Below are 18,531 nucleotides of genomic sequence, written 5' to 3'. Positions count from 1 at the left end.
AGGCCACTAGCTTCGTGATCCGTCCAAGCCCTGGGCTTAACGAGGAGATATAGCGCAAAGCAGAATCCTATCTGCCCATGAACTGACACTGAAAGTGTCTGAATCCACGGCCAGCTGAGCGTTTGTTGAGCAAGGATCAGAGGTCGCCGGGGAGCCGTGGAAAGAGCCTAATTCCAACAGCTGCCCCTCCCCCATGGCCGCACTCTGCAGGGCAAAGAAGAAAAGAGATCCCGCCTGGCCCGCGCTGAGAGGAAGGAGCAGCGAAGACCTGAGCCGCGGGTGCGCAACATTCTGCAAGAGCTGGCGGGTGGGCTCACACAGCTGCTAGGGCACCAGCACGCCTAGCAAGGAGATATCCCGCCTCACCATCGAGGCACAACCCGCCTGGCCGTCCCAGGACCGCGCCTGCCACTGACAAGCCCCGGAAGAGCGGAGGACTGGAGCGTCCCGCGACAGGTGAGGAGGCAGGAAAGGGGTCGGCCTCCACGCACGGGGAGAGACATACGGCAGCAGCTCCATAACAGGCACCGAGGGACTGGTCCGGAAGTACCACGAGTGCCAGAGCCCCTAGAGCAGAGACACATACCTCACTACAGCTCTCATTGAGAGTGTGAAGGCACAGGCGGGGGGAGGCAAACATCCAGGTCGGTGGAGACTTCTCTGAGCCTCGCAATCCCACGGAAGTGAGGCTCTCTGAAGGAAGGGGAGTTAGACAAGTATCCCAGAACAATGTGGGGACTGACGTCCCGCAGGGCCCCCAGGAACACCCATACTGACACTCTCAGGCCCGCCGCGGCCTCCGAACACATCACAGTAGTGAGGCTAAGAAGTAATGGGAGTCTGGGATCAGCACAACCCCACTCCACGATGGGGTGTGGGCCTCGGGGGACCACAGCGGGACTCACAACCTACGGGCAATGCCAGGGCGAATAGCCCTCTACACAGAGCATAGGCCAAGGAGTAGGCCCACAGGGGGACACATTGACTGGGGATACCCTCCTCCCGCTCAGAGGTAGGAGCTGGTAAGTAGAGAAAGTGCCCCAGGAAGGGAGCACAGCTGGGCCTGCAACCAGACAGGTCCCAGAGCAGGGAAGGATAAAATGGAGCGGAAGCCACGACCGCGAGGTCTACAGTGGGGAGCAACAGGCAATGAGGCACTGAGCACTAGTGTGTCAATTGCATGAGAAACACAAAAGGTTGAACCAGGCCTGGTCGCAACGAGGGACTGATCCTCACAGTGGGGGGCACGCTAACCTCTGGGTCATGGTGACTGTTTTGGGAAAACCATTGGAGGAGGGGGGACCGCACCCCCATACTATGTGCAAAGCGGGAGAAGACACCTGCTCCCGCATTGACCAGCATGAGGCACATAGAACCCTAAACCGGAGCTAGACCATCGGTAGGGGGACGCCAGAGTGGACTATGCAGTGCGAGGTACAACATTCCTGAGTGGTGGGGCCCCCCTCGTAGTGGAGCCGTCCCCAACACCCATAGGAGCAGAGCGTCGCACCTCCAGTGGCCTGGGACACTGCTACCGGACGGAATGCCCACGGACCAGTGGACTCATGCTGCAGACCCAGAGAGAAGAGGGGAGAGACGGGTAGAGAATGACCCAAGAGCTGGAACGGGGCTTTGGAGAAATTCCAGTTTCGGGCAGAGGATACAGCGATGGAATCCGGGAATGCTTCTGCTGCCCCAGCAGAGCTAGGTGCTATTAAAACTGACATCCAGACCATCCGCGAGGAAATCCGAGGAATGAGAACGGACATGGGGGCACGACTGGCTGATCTCTCAGCCAAAGTGAATACGTTGGAGGACAGAATGGACGGAGTAGAGACTAACCAAATATCCACTGGGCTATTGGAGACACAGATGGAGGTGTGCTTCCTGGAGATGGAGCGCCGAGAAGAGGAGCTGCTTATCAAGGTGGACGATAATGAGAACCGCGAGAGAAGAAACAACCTTCCTTCTTTGGACTGGTGGAATCAGAGGGCGAAACCCCACTTGGCCTGGAGCACAAGGTGCAGGACATAATAAAGATAGTACTCGGTGGGATGCAGGAGAAGGCACCATGATTGATAGAGTCCACCGGGCAGGCGGAGGAGCGAGGGAGCCCCAAACAGTTCTAGCACGTATGCACTATTACAGAGACAAGGCGAGGATTCTGAAGAAAGCAAAACGTCTAAGGAAAATACGGTACGGGGACTAGAAAGTGGCCATCTGCCAGGACCTCTCGGCCTACACACTGTTGAGAAGGAAAAAGTGCACGGCTCTCACCAGATGGCTGCAGGAGTAGGCGGTTAGGTCCCGATGGGGATACCCATTCTCACTGGCCTTTGAATGGGAGGGGCAGAGGCACTACCTAGTGGCTGAAGAGGACATACAGAGGACAACAGACAATTTAGTCGGAAACCAAGTGGGCCCCTCTACGGAGCATGAAAGGGGGTCCTGACCCCACCAGGGGCCCCAGAGGCCCAGAAACGGCCAGAGGAAAGCAAAGCATTAAAAGATTTCGAAAATGTCACTAGCTGAACACTCCACCTCCACGAAGGGGTGATACCTGAAGTGGGATGGGGGGACATGAGAGAAACACTGCTCGTTCTCACTCTGTTGTGCCTCAAAGTTGCTAGAGGGCTTAATGGTTTGAAGTTGAGTGTGGGGTCCCAACTGTTAGGTTGCGAGACATGGGGGTCGCGGGGATCAGTGAGGCACTGTTTATGTGGACTCCCATGTGTTGTTGGATTTTACACACATTTCCAAGAGTTGGCTGTTTTAGGCCGTGGGGGGGGGCAAAGGGAGAGAAAGTGGGTAGTGTGGGGGGGGGTCAGACCGGGGACTGTTGTTTGATACCAAAAGGGTTCAGTTGATCTCCCGGAGTGGCAGACGGAGTGGAAGTGATAGATCTGCTTCACAAGCTATCCGGGGCAGGGGACGAGCTTCTGGTGGTTCATTGACCATGCCCAGCCACATTGGGAGATGGAGACGGACGCCTCAATATGGGGGAAGAGGAGGTGTGGGGTGGGAGCGGGGGCGAAGGGGGAGGGGAAGGAAGAAGTGGGGGGGAGAAGGTGGACTGGAAATGCCATGGGTCCTTACCATAGGGGAGGCCTCGGGCCTAGCGGGGTGCATGAGGTCCCATAAGCAATGGGTAAATAGGGACAATGGTTGAGGGATGGGTTGGTACGCTAAACGTCAAGGGCTTGAACTCCCAAAACAAGCTATCACTTACCAGTAACATGTTTCGTAAGCAACAACTGGTGGTACTATTCCTGCAGGAGACGCACTATCGGCAGGGTGCAGAATCTTTGATAAAAGGCATAAAGATAGGAAGGAACTTCTGGGCCTCTCACAAATCATCAAAAAAGGAATCATTTCACCTGGGGGATATTGAGACCAAGAGGGGCTTCGGGGCAGATTCCTGGGGATAATGGGGACATGCAAGGGAATAAAGATCACACTGGCCACCCTTTACGTGCCCAATGTGGGCCAGGTGGAGTTCCTGTGTCAGGTGTTCAGGGTGATGGACGAGTGGGCGGAGGGCTCCATGATGCTGAGTGGGGACTTCAATTTAATCATGGACCCCAAGCTTGACTGGTGGTCAGCAAAGGGTACAGGGGATAGAGGGCCAACGAAGGACAATCGGGCCCTGGGAGACCTCCTGCAGACTCATTTTTTGGTGGATGTGTACCGCAGATCATGGCCGGGATCGGGAGGCTACACTTTCTTCTCTCCACCGCATCACTCGTACACAAGAATTGACCTCCTGCTAACATCGGGACAGGGGGAAGGGGAGATAGGAGTCCCAAGGGTGGAGGCCATCACGTGGTCAAACCACAAGCTTGTGGTAGTGGACTGGTGGATATCAGAGGCCCCGTGGAGCTACAGGTGGAGGTGCAATGGCACCCTGTTGAGGGACCAGGTGTTTAGGGACTTTCTGAGGAAAGAGATAAAGGCCTACTTTGAAGTTAATGATAACGGAGTGACTGGCATGGCAACGGTGTGGGAGGCAGCCAAAGCTACATTCAGGGGCCTGCTTATTGCGGAGGGATCCCGTAGGAAATACGAAAGAGCATTGATCGAAGGCAAGCTGCAGGAAGAACTGAAAGCAATGCGGGCCAGGCTGAATGAGGGTGTTGTAGATAGGGAGGCTCTTAAGGGGGAAATGAGAGACAAGAGGCAGGCACTCCACACGGTCCTGATTGGAGAGGTTGTCAAGAAGATGAGATACACCAGGCAGAGGTACTATGAGAGGGGAGACAAGGTGGGGACCCTTCTGACGAATGGGACGAGAGGCATCAGGGTGGGCCAGAGGGTAGAAGGTATCAGGGAGGCAGGGGAAGGTGGGTCAGCCATAACGGAATGCTTCACAAGCTTCTATAAGGAATTATATACTAGGCAGAAGGAGTAGTCACCAGAGGTCATACGGGACTACCTGGCTGGCCAACATCTCCCTAAGCTCACAAATGCAGACAGAGAGGCTTTGCAGGGGGAAATAACTGGGGAAGAGGTTGTGAATGCCATTAAGAGGTTGCAGATAGGAAAGGCACCGGGGGGAGATGGCTTTACAGCCGACTTTTAGAAGCAATATCAGTCCTTACTGGCGAAGCCACTGGCCAAGCTGTTCAATCTAATAGTGGGGGGTCTCAATACCGCCAACGTTTCTCCAGGCACTGATTGCAATGATACCTCGTACAGGCCCATCTCCCTCTTAAATGTCGAAGTGAAGGTCTTCGCCAGGGTCCTGGCATTGCGTTTGGAGCACTATCTCCCACGACTGGTTCACCTGGACCAGGTGGGATTTATCATGAATAGAGAAGGGGCGGACAGTTTGTGGAAAACTCTTCATGTGCTGATTACACAGATTGTTCAGGAGGAGGGAGCTCTTCTGTTATCTCCAGACGCCGAAAAGGCATTTGACTGGGTGAGCTGGGCCTTTATGGGGGAGGCCCTTACGGCCATGGGGATGGGCCCGAGGTGGATGGGGTGGATATCGGCACTGTACTCGAACCCAATGGCAACAGTTGTAATCAATGGGAACAAATCAGGACCCTTTCCATTAGGAAGGGGCACGCTCCAGGGATCCCCCCCTCCACTCATATATGCGCTGGTGATGGAACCATGGGCGGCATCGATTCGGAATAACAGGGGATTATTGGTGTCTTGGTGGGTGGGACGCACTGCAAAATAGGCTTATTTGTGGATGACATGCTACTCTATGTCACTAAACCATCCCAGTCGATCCCACATGTGCTGCAGACCCTGGAGCAGTACAGGAGGCTGTCAGGCTTCAAGGTCAATCTTGAGGAAATCTGTGGCATTTATAGCAGAGGGGCTGTCGAATGGAGAAGGAGAATTTGTGTCAGGGCTTCCATTGAGGGTACAGAGGGAGACTTTCTGTTACCTGGGGATCCAGGTGACACAACACCCGAAGGATCTTTTCGCCAGCAACTTTCTCCCCATGTGGGTGGCAGTGAAGCGAGACATGGAGAGGTGGGCATGGATTGCGCGCTTGAATTCCATAAAGATGCTGATTCTGTCCACATTTCTATTCTTGTTCCAGATGCTCCCAACCTCAGTGCCCAGGACGTTCCTAGCGGAGGTCAAGAGATTTATACTACGCTTCCTGTGGCGGGGAAGAAACACAGGATCTCCTGTCAGACTTTGGTAAGGCCAAAAGAGGAGGGTGAAGTGGGGCTGCCGGACCTGGCAATGTACTACAAGGCCTCCCAGTTGAGAGTCCTGGTGGATTCAGTCAGGGTCAGAAAAGCAGTGGGTTGCGATGGTCAACGAGGTACTGGCCCTGGTCACATTAGATGAATGATTGTGGATCCCTAAAACTCGTGTTCGGAGGAGAGTCCTACAACACCCGGCCTTGGAGGTTCTATGGTCCATTTGGAAGGAGGTCGAGAACAATAGATGGCTAAAAACGTGGCCTTCACCACTAAGCTGTATCTGGCCCCCCCCGCTTAGGGGCGGGATTGAGGAAGCACTGGCATTTTAGCCCTGCTATGAAGCAGAGCTGAGCAGAGCGGGACAGTTGTGGGAAGGGGAAACCTTCATATCACTGAAGGGGCTGGAGGAAGCCTGGGTCTGAGCAACCTGTCACCCTTCCCCTACTTACAACTGAAGGGGGCCCTCATGGAGGATAGATGAGGGAGAATCTCAGGAGGGAGCTAATGGATTTTGAGAAATTACAGATTACATACAAGGGGACCGTGCGATGGTGACAGGACCTGGACCTGGGTGGTGATATCGAGGACACAATGTGGGCCTGCACATGCAGGCAGAGCAACCGCTCCACCACATCGCTCCAGTACAGACATCAGGCCCTGAAACTATTGCACAGGTGGCACTACACCCAGAGAGTATAGCTCGGGTGCAGAAAGGATATGACCCCCACTGCTGGAAGTGCCATAATGAGAGAGGGGATTACGTACACATGTGGTGGACATGCCCCAGGGTTCAGACATATTGGTGTGAGGTCCTCTCCTGGATAAAGGGTGTAGATGGGATACGGAGGGACCCCTCACTGTGGTTGGTTCTCTTTGGCGTGAGTGGGGAGGGGGATTCGGAGGAACCACAGGGCCATATGCTGCATATTATGTTGGTGGCAGCGAGATGCTGTTTGGCCCAGCGATGGAAGAGTCCGCGAATGCCAGGAGAGAAGGAGTAGATCTCTAAAATAAGAGCAATATATGACATGGAATTTGACCCATCTCCTGGACGAGTCCAGGTCCAACATTGAGGGGATGTGGCTGCCTTTCTTTGAGAAATACGGACACTTGACTAAGTGAGGCTGGAAGGCAATGGGAGGTGCTAATGCACAAAGAGAGTCTTGGTGTGGGAATGCAGGTCCAGGGGATATGTTCAGTTACTTAGGGATTTGGGAGAAGGGGGTTAGTGAGTTCAACGTTTTAAGCATACGCAGAAGGAGCCCCCTGTTTGGTAGAAAAGATGTTTTAGTGTTACTGACTGATTAAATTGGAAATGGTCCACGGCTCGGTGGGGGGGAGAGGGTTTTATTGTTGGGTTTAGTGTGTATTGCATAACTGCTATTTTGTGTTATATGCTAAATGCTAATAAAACTTGATTTAAAAGAAAACAATTTAAGAGAGATCACCTGCTCAAAAAAGGCAGTTGTTACCAGTGAAATAATCCAGGGTATCTTTTTTCACACCTACCGATTTAGTAGGTCTACCGGGACAATCTCCTACTGTTCGTCCATTTAACAGGGACAGACACCATTCTTGCAGATAGGAGAGCCACTGCTTACCCTTGGCATTTGAGATTTGATGAGGTATATCACAAAATTCAACCACGTTTTTGTACATCGCGCTCCCTGCCTTGTCCACACATTTAGGGGGTAATTCATAGAATCCAGCGCACAAGTGGCGCACGCTGCTGGCGCACAGTGTGCGCGTGCGAATCCCTGCGCCAGCCGCGTGCGCTAAAATCCAATTCCGTGCACAGCGTATTCATGGATTCCAGCCACCAAAACCAGCCGTGGCGCACAGTGGTGCAGAGACCCTGCAGCAGCGCCAGTTACGCCCTCAAGAACGCCTCTCGCCCAGGGAAAAGCCATCAATATACCCAATCCAGCGCAAAGGGCTGCGCTAACCCTGTACCAGCACAGCAAGCGGGCTACGTGTATCACTGGGGTGCGCGGGAAGTACCTCACGCGATTGGCCCCGTGCGAGCAGGGTAGGCGTATTTCAGGGGTGCGCGGGAAGTTCCACACGCGATTACATCATGGTACGTGTATTTCAGGGGTGCGCGGGAATTACCACACGCGAATGGGCCCGTGCGAGCAGGGTACCCGTATCTCAGGGGTGCGCGTTAAGTTCCACACGCAATATCAGCAGGGTACGTGTATTTCAGGGTGCAGGGGAAGTTACACACGCGATTTCCGCAGGGTACGTGTATATCAGGGGTGCGCGTGAAGTTCCACACGCGATATCAGCAGGGCACGTGTATTTCAGGGTGCAGGGGAAGTTACACACGCGATTTCTGCAGGGTACGTGTATTTCAGGGGTGCGCGGGAATTTCCACACGCGATTGGGCCCGTGCGAGCAGGGTACGCGTATCTCAGGGGTGTGCGGGAAGTTCCACACGCGATTCCATCAGGGTACGTGTATTTCGGGGTGCCCGTGAAGTTCCACACGCGATATCAGCAGGGTACGTGTATTTCAGGGGTGTGCGGGAATTTCCACACGCGATTGGGCCCGTGCGAGCAGGGTACGCGTATTTCAGGGGTGCGTGGGAAGTTCCACACGCGATTCCATCAGGGTACGTGTATTTCGGGGTGCGCGTGAAGTTCCACACGCGATATCAGCAGGGTACGTGTATTTCAGGGTGCAGGGGAAGTCACACACGCGATTTCCGCAGGGTACGTGTATTTCAGGGGTGCGCGTGAAGTTCCACATGCGATATCAGCAGGCTACGTGTATTTCAGGGTGCAGGGGAAGTTACACACGTGATTACAGCAGGGTACGTGTATTTCAGGGGTGCGCGGGAAGTTCTACACGCGATTCCATCAGGGTACGTGTATTTCAGGGTGCAGGGGAAGTTACACACGCGATTACAGCAGGGTACGTGTATACCAGGGGTGCGCGGGAAGTTCCACACGCGATTCCATCAGGGTACGTGTATTTCGGGGTGCGCGTGAAGTTCCACACGCGATATCAGCAGGGTACGTGTATACCAGGGGTGCGCGGGAATTTCCACACGCGATTGGGCCCGTGCGAGCAGGGTACGCGTATTTCAGGGGTGCGCGGGGAGCACCACACGTGAATTGCACGTGTGGGTCCTCCCAGGTGTTCCCTCTACACCCTCCACGGCCCCAGCAGGTGGCTCACACCACAGGGGCCTACCCTGCACATGTCCTGCAGGCACCCCATCCACCATGGCCATGCCCCCCAGCCAACCCACATGTCAACTTGCACTACTGCCCACCAACGCATGTCCCCCTGCACCCCCAGCCACCAGGGGCATCCTCCACAGGCCCCCACCCATGTCTCCCAGCACCCCCACCCCCCAGCAGTGCAGGGGCACCCACCATCAGGCCCCCACCCATGTCTCCCACCACCCCCACCCCCAGCCACCAGGGGCAGCCTCCACCAGGCCCCCCACCCATGTCTCCCACCACCCCCACCCCCAGCCACCAGGGGCAGCCTCCACCAGGCCCCCCACCCATGTCTCCCAGCACCCCCACCCCCCAGCACTGTGGGGCACCTGCCAGCAGGCCCCCGCCCATGTCCAACTCATGTTCCCCACCCCCCCCACCCCCCAGCACTGTGGGGCACCTGCCAGCAAGCCCCTCACCCATGTATCCCAGCACCCCCACCCCCCAGCACTGTGGGGCACCTGCCAGCAGGCCCCCACCCATGTCCAACTCATGTTCCCCACCCCCCACCCCCCAGCACTGTGGGGCACCTGCCAGCAGGCCCCCACCCATGTCTCCCAGCACCCCCACCCCCCAGCACTGTGGGGCACCTGCCAGCAGGCCCCCACCCATGTCCAACTCATGTTCCCCACCCTCCCCCACCCCCCAGCACTGTGGGGCACCTGCCACCAGGCCCCCACCCATGTCTCCCACCACCCCCACCCCCCAGTCACCAGGGGCAGCCTCCACCAGGCCCCCACTCATGTCCCCCTGCACCCAGGTCCTCACAATCCCCAACCATGTGCGTTATGGTCAGCCTCCACAGCCAAAAGGCCCTACCAAGTAACCCATTCACCCACATGGAAATGGAAATTACATGTTACACCCCCAATGTTCATAAAGCAAATGAACCCATGTCCGTCACACACAATGGTTGCAAATGAATGGGAAAACACCCAACATGACATGCATGAAACCAATGAGATGATACCACACAGTGAAGTTTGAAAAAAAAATTGTATTAAAACAAATTGAATGCAAATGAAATGAAACAAACTACAATGGCAATGAAAAAAAGATAAGCTGCATGTCCGTCCAAAAAAATCAAAACTACAAATCCAAATCCAAAAAAAAGTTGTTCAAAGTCACATTAAAAATAAAATCAATCCAATGAAGAACTATGTACAAAACATCCAAGGGTCCATGAGCCCAACTGATCAAAGGAAAGCTACAAAAAACCCTAACTAAAATGCAACTATATACAAAAAGTGGAGCTGTGTCCGTCGACTCCAAATCATAAGAAACAAATGAAACCTAAAACTAAAGAACTATATACAAAGGCGGCGGGCAAGTCCAGCGGCTCACTCCGTGGTGTTCCGGGCCAGGGCATCATCAAACTCCTCGTCTATGTCCCGGAGGCGGTCCTGTTCCATGGCCCAGAGGGTCCGCAGGGACGACGCCATCTGCTCCTCCAACCCCCTGCGGATTGCCTCGAGGCACTCGGCCCGCCTCAGGGCCCTCCGCATGGAGTTCTCCGCCCTGACCATTGTGAGCCGCGCCTCTTCTGCCCGCCGCCGCTCCGCACCTATATGCTGGCCCAACCGCTGCCACACGGAAGACACTTCCCGTCCTGGGTCCTCCTGCCCTCCGGCCGATGCCTGCCCCTCCGATGTTGATGGCCCCGAGCCATGATGCCTCCCACGCTGACTCTGCTGCTGCCTCCGACGCCACTGCCTCTGCCAGCACGACGGCATCCAGGCTGATGGAATCCACCGACGCCGTCGTGCACGTGCCCTGCCTGATGATGCCGGCACATCCTCCATCTGCTGGGGTACAGTTGCTGTGGTGTCCACCCCTGCTGGACCTCTGACTCCCGACTGTGGCAGGGATGGGATCCCCACCGAGCTGGCTGCATTGGTCAGGGCAGGTCCACAGGGGGCCCTGGTGGCATCTGGGCCGGAAGACGGCAAGGAGAACGACTGGCGTATAGTCTCCACAGAGGAGGAGAGGGCCACCAGATTGGCCGACACATGCAGGAAACCCCCGAACATGGACGATCCCAATTGGGCCACGTCGGCACGGTGCTCTTCGTGATGATGTGCGTGCTCCTCCTGGGAAGCACGCACGGCATCACGAATCACAGCCGTGCGCATCGTGACCCCAATCAGGACCTTCTCCATACGGCCAGGGGTCCCCTCGTCCGCAGGTGGAGGGGAGTCAGATGACATGGACATCCCCTCTTCCTGCGGACGGGCCTGGGACGGGGCATCCCTGCTGGTGCATGGTGGTGCACCCACAGGGTCAGGGACAGCGACATGCACAGGCCCCTCCACGGTGACCTGTGCTGCCTCCTGCCCCTGCCCCTGGACTGCACCACTTGCACCAGCAGGGATGCCCCCACCAGGCCCCATGTGCGCCTCAGTGGCGGCCTCCTCCTCCTCTGTGGAAACCACCAACCTGGATGGCTCCTCACCGTCTTCCGCCGTAGCAGGCCCTGTGGGGGCTCACCCACCCCTTCCGCTGCAGCCGTGGGGGCATCCCCGCCGCCTTGCTCCACAGCGCCGTCTCCGCCCTCTTCTTCACTAGCCGCTGCGTAGAGGGAGACATAGAACACAAGCATCAGGGTACTGTACAATGGTCCCCTAGACAGGAAGCAATAGCAGATGAGTGCCACTGTCAAAGTACACTTCCATCATGTCCCTCCACAACACATGTGTCAGTCCAGGCAAAACACACACAGTGACAGTCATGGTGCATGCCATGGACATTTCCATACATGTCCAATGGACTCTCGAAACATACAATGTAATGGAACTCACATGCATCATGGGTCATGCCTATCACATGCACACACTTCACCTCAGTCACATCCATCTGGCCCCGTACACCCCAATCACAGTGGATACAAGGATGACTAGGCTGCATCAGTGAATCTGTACATTGTCACAGACATGTGTCATGCATCCATGGCATCCACAAGTCACAGACACGCAGGTCAGGCACACAGACATGGACACCATATATGTACCTGGCATCAGCACCCATCCCTCACCCACACCCATGTCCAGGAACAGAGACTGCCATGCTCTCATGTGTACAATCTGCATAGGGCTCCCCATGTCGCATTTAAACACATGCAACAACCGTGCGGTTCACACATTACTGGTCGCACATGCATTACCATGCTGTCCCTGCACACATACATGCATACATGGCCTATGTCACACATACAGGCAAGTATCAGACAACCAGCACACTGCAACATGCCCTGTCTCACACAGCAATGCTTGGCCACTTACCGCTCAACTCCAGACGGGTCTCCCTCTCAAGGACCTGGGCGTGGAGCGCTGGGTGTACGCGTTCCAGGACCCCCATCTGGATGGAACTCATGCGGCCCCGGCCCCCCTCCACGAGGCACCGGGCCTTCATGAGGGTCCTGGACCTCATGTCTTCCCAGCGCTTCTTGACCTTCTGGATGGTGCAGGTTGCCACCCCCTCCGCGTTGATGGCAACCACACAGTCGGCCCAGATCCTCTCCCGTCCTTCCTTGTTGGCGCGGGACGATCCGAAGAGGGCATCATACTGCCCCAGGACTTGCTCCACCAGGACACCAACTTCGGTGGCAGTGAAGCTGGTGCCCCTCTGCCCCTCTGGCCGGGGGTTGCCACTGGTGCCAGATGTGGATGTGCCCGACATGGCAACCCCAGGGGCAGGAGTGGATGGGCAACTGGGTCCTGGGGCTGGGCGGTGGAGCGATGTTATCTGAGTCGGGAGTCTTCTGTTCCAGCAGGGGTGGACACAGCAACTGGACCTCTGCAAATGGCTGATGTGCAGGCACCAAATGGCAGGGCACGGTGGCAGCAGGCAGGCAGGCAGGCAGCAGCAGATGGCACGTGGGAGGCTGCTCGGGGCACTGGGGGGCAGTAATTCGGCCTTCTGGGCAGGAGCGTGGTCTTCCGTGTGTTTTCGCGTGGCCAGCTTGAAACGGAGTGATTTGGCACGTGAAAATCCTGCACGTCAGTGTGAAAATCGAGGAAAGGCCCTTAGCGCATAAGCGCGTCAGCACGCGTACGCGATTTCATTGGACCAAAGGCCCTTACAGCGTGAGCGCGTCTGTGACGTTTTGCGCACGGGCGTTGCCCTGGCAGGGCTTGGAGATCCCACGTGCCTTTACACTGTTCTGTACGTGCTTTTCGTGCGGTGCGTGTGTTTTCCATCCGTTGGGGTTCACACGCTATTACTTCACAGCGGGTGTTGGCTACGCGTTCTTCTACACGCAAGGCAGACGGTGAGTGGTACCCCGCTCCCCCAGGCCCGATCGCGTGAGAAACTTCACGCGAACCCCTGATATACACGTAGCCCGCTCCCCCAGGCCCGATCGTGTGAAAAACTTCACGTGGACCCCTGAAATACACGTAGCCCACTCCCCCAAGCCCGATCGCGTGAAAAAGGTCACGCGCACCCCTGAAATACACGTAGCCCGCTCCCCCAGGCCCAATCGCGTGAAAAACTTCACGCGAACCCCTGAAATACACATAGCCCGCTCCCCCAGGCCGGATCGCGTGAGAAACTTCACGCGAACCCCTGATATACACTTAGCCCGCTCTCCCAGGCCCGATCGCGTGAGAAACTTCACGCAAACCCCTGAAATACACGTAGCCCACTCCCCCAGGCCCGATCGCGTGAAAAAATTCACGCGAAACCCTGAAATACACGTAGCCCGCTCCCCCAGGCCCGATCGCGTGAGAAACTTCACGCGAACCCCTGATTTACACTTAGCCCGCTCCGCCAGGCCCGATCGCGCGAGAAACTTCACCGAACCCCTGAAATACACGTAGCCCGCTCCCCCAAACCCGATCGCGTGAAAAAGTTCACGCGCACCCCTGGAATACACGTAGCCCGCTCCCCCAGGGCCGATCGCGTGGAAAAGTTCACACGAACCCCTGAAATACACGTAGCCCGCTCCCCCAGGCCCGATCGCGTGAAAAAGTTCACGCGCACCCCTGGAATACACGTAGCCAGCTCCCCCAGGGCCGATCGCGTGGAAAAGTTCACGCAAACCCCTGGAATACACGTAGCCCGCTCCCCCAGGGCCGATCGCGTGGAAAAGTTCACGCGAACCCCTGAAATACACGTAGCCCGCTCCCCCAGGCCCGATCCCGTGAGAAACTTCACGCGAACCCCTGGAATACACGTATCCCGCTCGCACAGGCCCAATTGCTGTATGTTGCCACTTTTGTAATGCGCAGGGACGCTACCGCCTGCCTTCGTGTGGCGGACGTGTTTCGGCTTGTGCGTGTCTTTGGCTGTGCGTGGCTTTGCCCTATTCGATTCCATGAATACGTGTGGTTCGAGTGCGTGTGGGCGTTCCGTCTGCTTCCCTGCAGTACATCCCCGTGTCCCGCCCACTTTCTGGTGTGTGCGCCGAGGTTGTGCGCTTTCACTGTGCGCGTCGCGCACGCCTTTCGGGATGTTGCAGTGACTTGTGCGCCATGCACGGGTTTGGCGCACATCCCGGGGTGTACACGCGCAGGGACTTCCATGGATCGCACGCGTGCGCGTGGGCCTGTTTTTTTCCGCTTGCGCCTGCTTGCGCCTGCTTGCGCGAAGATTTTCGGCGCACGTTTGTTCCATGAATCGGCCCCTTAGTGTTCCAATCTCCACACACAATTATCGGATTAGGGCAGCTTAATCCCTCCAGTGCAACAAGATTTGGTCAACGCTGTCTAACATTTCCTCTGTGGCGCTGGTGCCAGGAGTGTCGTAAATATGTACAATTAACATGCGCTGTTGTTCGCTTCCCCCTATGCCACAGAACTCTACTGCCAGGACATTATCACCAGGAGCGCTTGAGGAAATCAGATTCGGGTTAAGGTCATTTCTAGCAACTATCAGAAGCCCGCCCGCTGGGAGACCCACAGCCCCTTTGGTGGCCTCTATTTGAAATATGACATAGCCATCTACATCAATATTGAACGCGACCCATGTCTCTTGTAATGCAAATATTTTGTGTCTTGTTAGTAAATCCTGGGACCCGCCTGTACGTAACCAATGATTGAACCGCCTAGTGTTCCAGCTTAATACAGCACACCTTTATTGGTTGGGCCTAATTTTGGGGATGTCTCTCTGCAGCCATTCACATCCCTTGGCTTCATCATACTTTGCTCCCGTGTCTGGCACGATAATATTAACGCTGTGTTCATTTTATTGAGGCAGAATTGGAACCAGTGGCAGCTTTTCTGTAGTGGTCGAAAGGGGGACACCCCCCTTATTGTTAGAGCTAGGTGAAAGATGTAAGATGTACATTTTGATTTAACCTACATCTTTCGCCTGCAAAAGCGGTGCAGTTTAAAGGAATGGCACACTTAAGCATATGCCCAATCCTTCGGCTGGGTGGAATTTGGCTGGAATTTGGCTGGTGTGTGCTTCTGTGCTGCCGTCACAGGGCGTGCCCAACTCCAATTGATTTTTCTATGTTGCGCAAGGAGCCCGACTGGCTCTGCGCAGAGGGCCTAGGGCTTTCATGTTAGAGACCCACTGCTCTCTGAGGTATCTGGAAGCTGCGCAAACTTTGCAACATTGGGGGCAATTCATGACTGACGGGACACTTGGGCCAATCTGAAGCCAGGGTCTTCTGTCAGCAAGGCACACATTCAATATCCATTGGCTTTTCATGAGCCAACAAAAATGGAATGTATCTAGAACTGTACTTGGATGGGACTGCTGGTGTTTTTCTGGATGGCATGTGCATAACTTGTGAGAAAATTGCTATCCTAAGAAAACCAATTGAGGAAAATGGACCGCAGGACGAGCCAGGGACGCTTGGATTTGTGGCAACCATTGCAGGGCCAATCTGCCACACTCAGGCCTAGCATCGACAAACAGGAGAGTTCACAGTGGAGGCAGGTGATGGTAGTAAGGGGCCAGAAAACCAGGGTGGGAGGCCTGGTGAAAGGACCCATGGTGTCATTCATGAGGTGTGGATTGGAGCTCCCTCAACCAATAGCCTGCCTATGACCCCAGGATAACGCTTTGTGCGATAGCCGCGGGTGGCTGCTGTTAGGTAAGATTTTCATAGTAATGATAAATCTTTCTGACCTGTGTCAACCCCAGACCATTTTGATTTTACTGGTGGATTATTTTTCCTTAACCCTCTGCAAGTGGGAACCTTTTCCTACATTGACAGAATCTTTTACTCTCTTTATGGGTGTCAATTTTAAGACTCTGCATAGTGTCTTTTAAAAGGTATCCTCTTTGACTGCTTTTTGGCAATAAGTGTCTATTGTTGCTGGGTTGCCCTAGGGGATCCCCTTTTAACTTTCTCTGGCTAACCTTGTGAGAACTACAGTTCTCAAGGATAGAAAGGATCTTTAGATCCCTTTTACATTATATTAAACGAGACAAGCACCCTCCTTCTGCCCCTCAACCTTATGTGGAGTGCTGGGGAGATACTGAGTATCCCCTTTCTCATTTTAAATGTAACATTTATGTTACAAGGACAAACCTACCTCTAATGGCTGGTGGCAGTGAACATTTTTATTAATTCGGTCCACCAATACAGCAGCCTGTTTGCACAGCCCCCTTAAAGGCACCCATGGGTGCTCATTTTACCAAAATGACCCCTGTCTTGTTTTCTTTGCCTAATGAGTGTTCCTTGTCATATCGTGTTCCTTCCCCTGACATCCATGGAGGGAAATTCCTTTGTGTGATTTTTATCTTAGGCGGGAGTCCTGTGGACTCCACATCCAGGCTCCAGAGTGTCTGTGAGGCAAGAAGCAAGGGAGGAGTCCAAAACCCTGCAGCCCTTTGTCTTCTAGCCTGCGTACGGGAATCCAGTTCAAACTGGAATGCTGACTGTCCTGAAAGGATTGCCAACCCCCAAGTTTGAATGTTGCAAGGCTGTTTGATGGGCTCGGTTCCTGCAGGAGAGTCCGATCCTGGAAGCTGAAGAGGTAGTCGAACACTGGAACCAAAACCAAAGAGGAAGATGAAGAATTTGTGGCTGAAATGATTTCCAGGGACAAGATAGCCTGCTGTGTAACCGGAGCCTGGTGTAGCTCTTCCTTCTATCAACCTGGGGACTCTGAAAATGACGACCCTGACCCTAGCCACTAGCCTCAAAAAGACCTGCATTTTTAGTGATCCCCGTGGTACTGCGACCTTGCGGGGCTACAATACCCCAATACCCTGTGGCCTCAAGTCATTATGCGGTGCATGGTCTTCCGAATTCCAAATCTTGCTGAAACTTTGGGGGCATCCTGCTAGATAGCCAGAAACATGATTCCAGTCGAAAAGGTCCCCTCACCAGAGTGCAGGATCTTGCAAACAATGAGAATCCAACCAGCGATATGCTGTCTTCTTCTGTGCTCCTGAAAAGGTGCCAAATCCACAGAGCCACATCCAGCCACAAGGAAATTCTCGCCTGGAGTCTTCCTCTGTGATCCCTGCTGCAAAAGTCCTTCCAAAGTCCAGTCTTCCCTCTTATTGACAAAGGAATCCATCAACAGGGTTTTTGGCTGCATATCCTGAAGTCTTCCTGCTGCAACTCTTCTTCTGTGCTGAGGTGCTGTATTGGCTGGGGTATTTTACCTACCTTAAGGCTTTGTTTTTTCTGTATGTATAGCTTTGCTGTGTCTACTGCGATTGGGAGGCCACTCATCCAATCCACCCAGGCCCCTTCAGAATCTTCCTAGGGTCTCCTCTCTCAAGGCCCTGGACCCTCAACTAACTCTAAAGTTAAATATGTACTTGTTCTAACAGTCTTCATTTGGAATTCTGATGTTTGTTACTTCAGAAACTATCCTGAGCTGCCTGTTGGACACTAGACCCTAGTGACCCCCCTTCTGCTACTGAGAACACTCATGCTCCAAAAATAAGGAAAATACTTCTAAGGATTGGGCTTTTTGCCTAGAAAAGAGAATAAGTGTGCAAAAGTGACTTACTTGTAAAGAAAGTTGGTTGGTAACTGTAGCTCTGACTGCACAGTTACAAAAGTTATTACTTACCTGTGAATTGGTTGTGCCACATCCCCAAAGTAATGCTGGTGGTTTCACTTCACTATTCCTGTTAGGATAAATGTATGAGTGTCCCCAACTGGGCCTTGCTTCCCCTGACTTACTGTTAGCCTGTCTATAACAAGTCTGTATTAGGTTTTGCCCACCTAGAATAACTTTGAGTCATTTATAAAGTGTAACATTAGGTTTTGATTTCCCTGGTCTGTTTTAGACAGACGCAAAAAGAGTTTTAGGTTTAAACCTGCTTTTAAGTTGCTTATAGCTCCTGTAAAAACGGTGTAGGTTTTACTTACATTGATTGTAACTTTGTTATCCTGAAATAAGTTACAGTTATTGCTTCCCTTATTCTGTGAACTGAAATGCAACTATAATTGAATATTACACCCCAAGGTCCAACTCCTCTGGAATAACTGTGTTATCCTGAATCAGAGTTAAAGGTTTATACTCTTCCTATAGTCTGTGGTTCACTAGATCAGAAAAGTATATTGTCCATTTGATATTACTATGCGATTTCTTGCTGAGCCTCACGGTTCAACTGATAGGGTCTACATCCCTGGTATTACTGAAAGTAATCTATCTATCTATCTGTGCTCTTGTATTGCGCCACTAACCCTAAGACCTCAGGGCGCACACAGG

Source organism: Ambystoma mexicanum, chromosome 11 (assembly GCF_040938575.1).
Source record: "Ambystoma mexicanum isolate Mex_15411 chromosome 11, UKY_AmexF1_1, whole genome shotgun sequence".
Taxonomy (NCBI): Eukaryota; Metazoa; Chordata; class Amphibia; order Caudata; family Ambystomatidae; genus Ambystoma; species Ambystoma mexicanum.
This window is presented reverse-complemented; position numbering follows the sequence as displayed.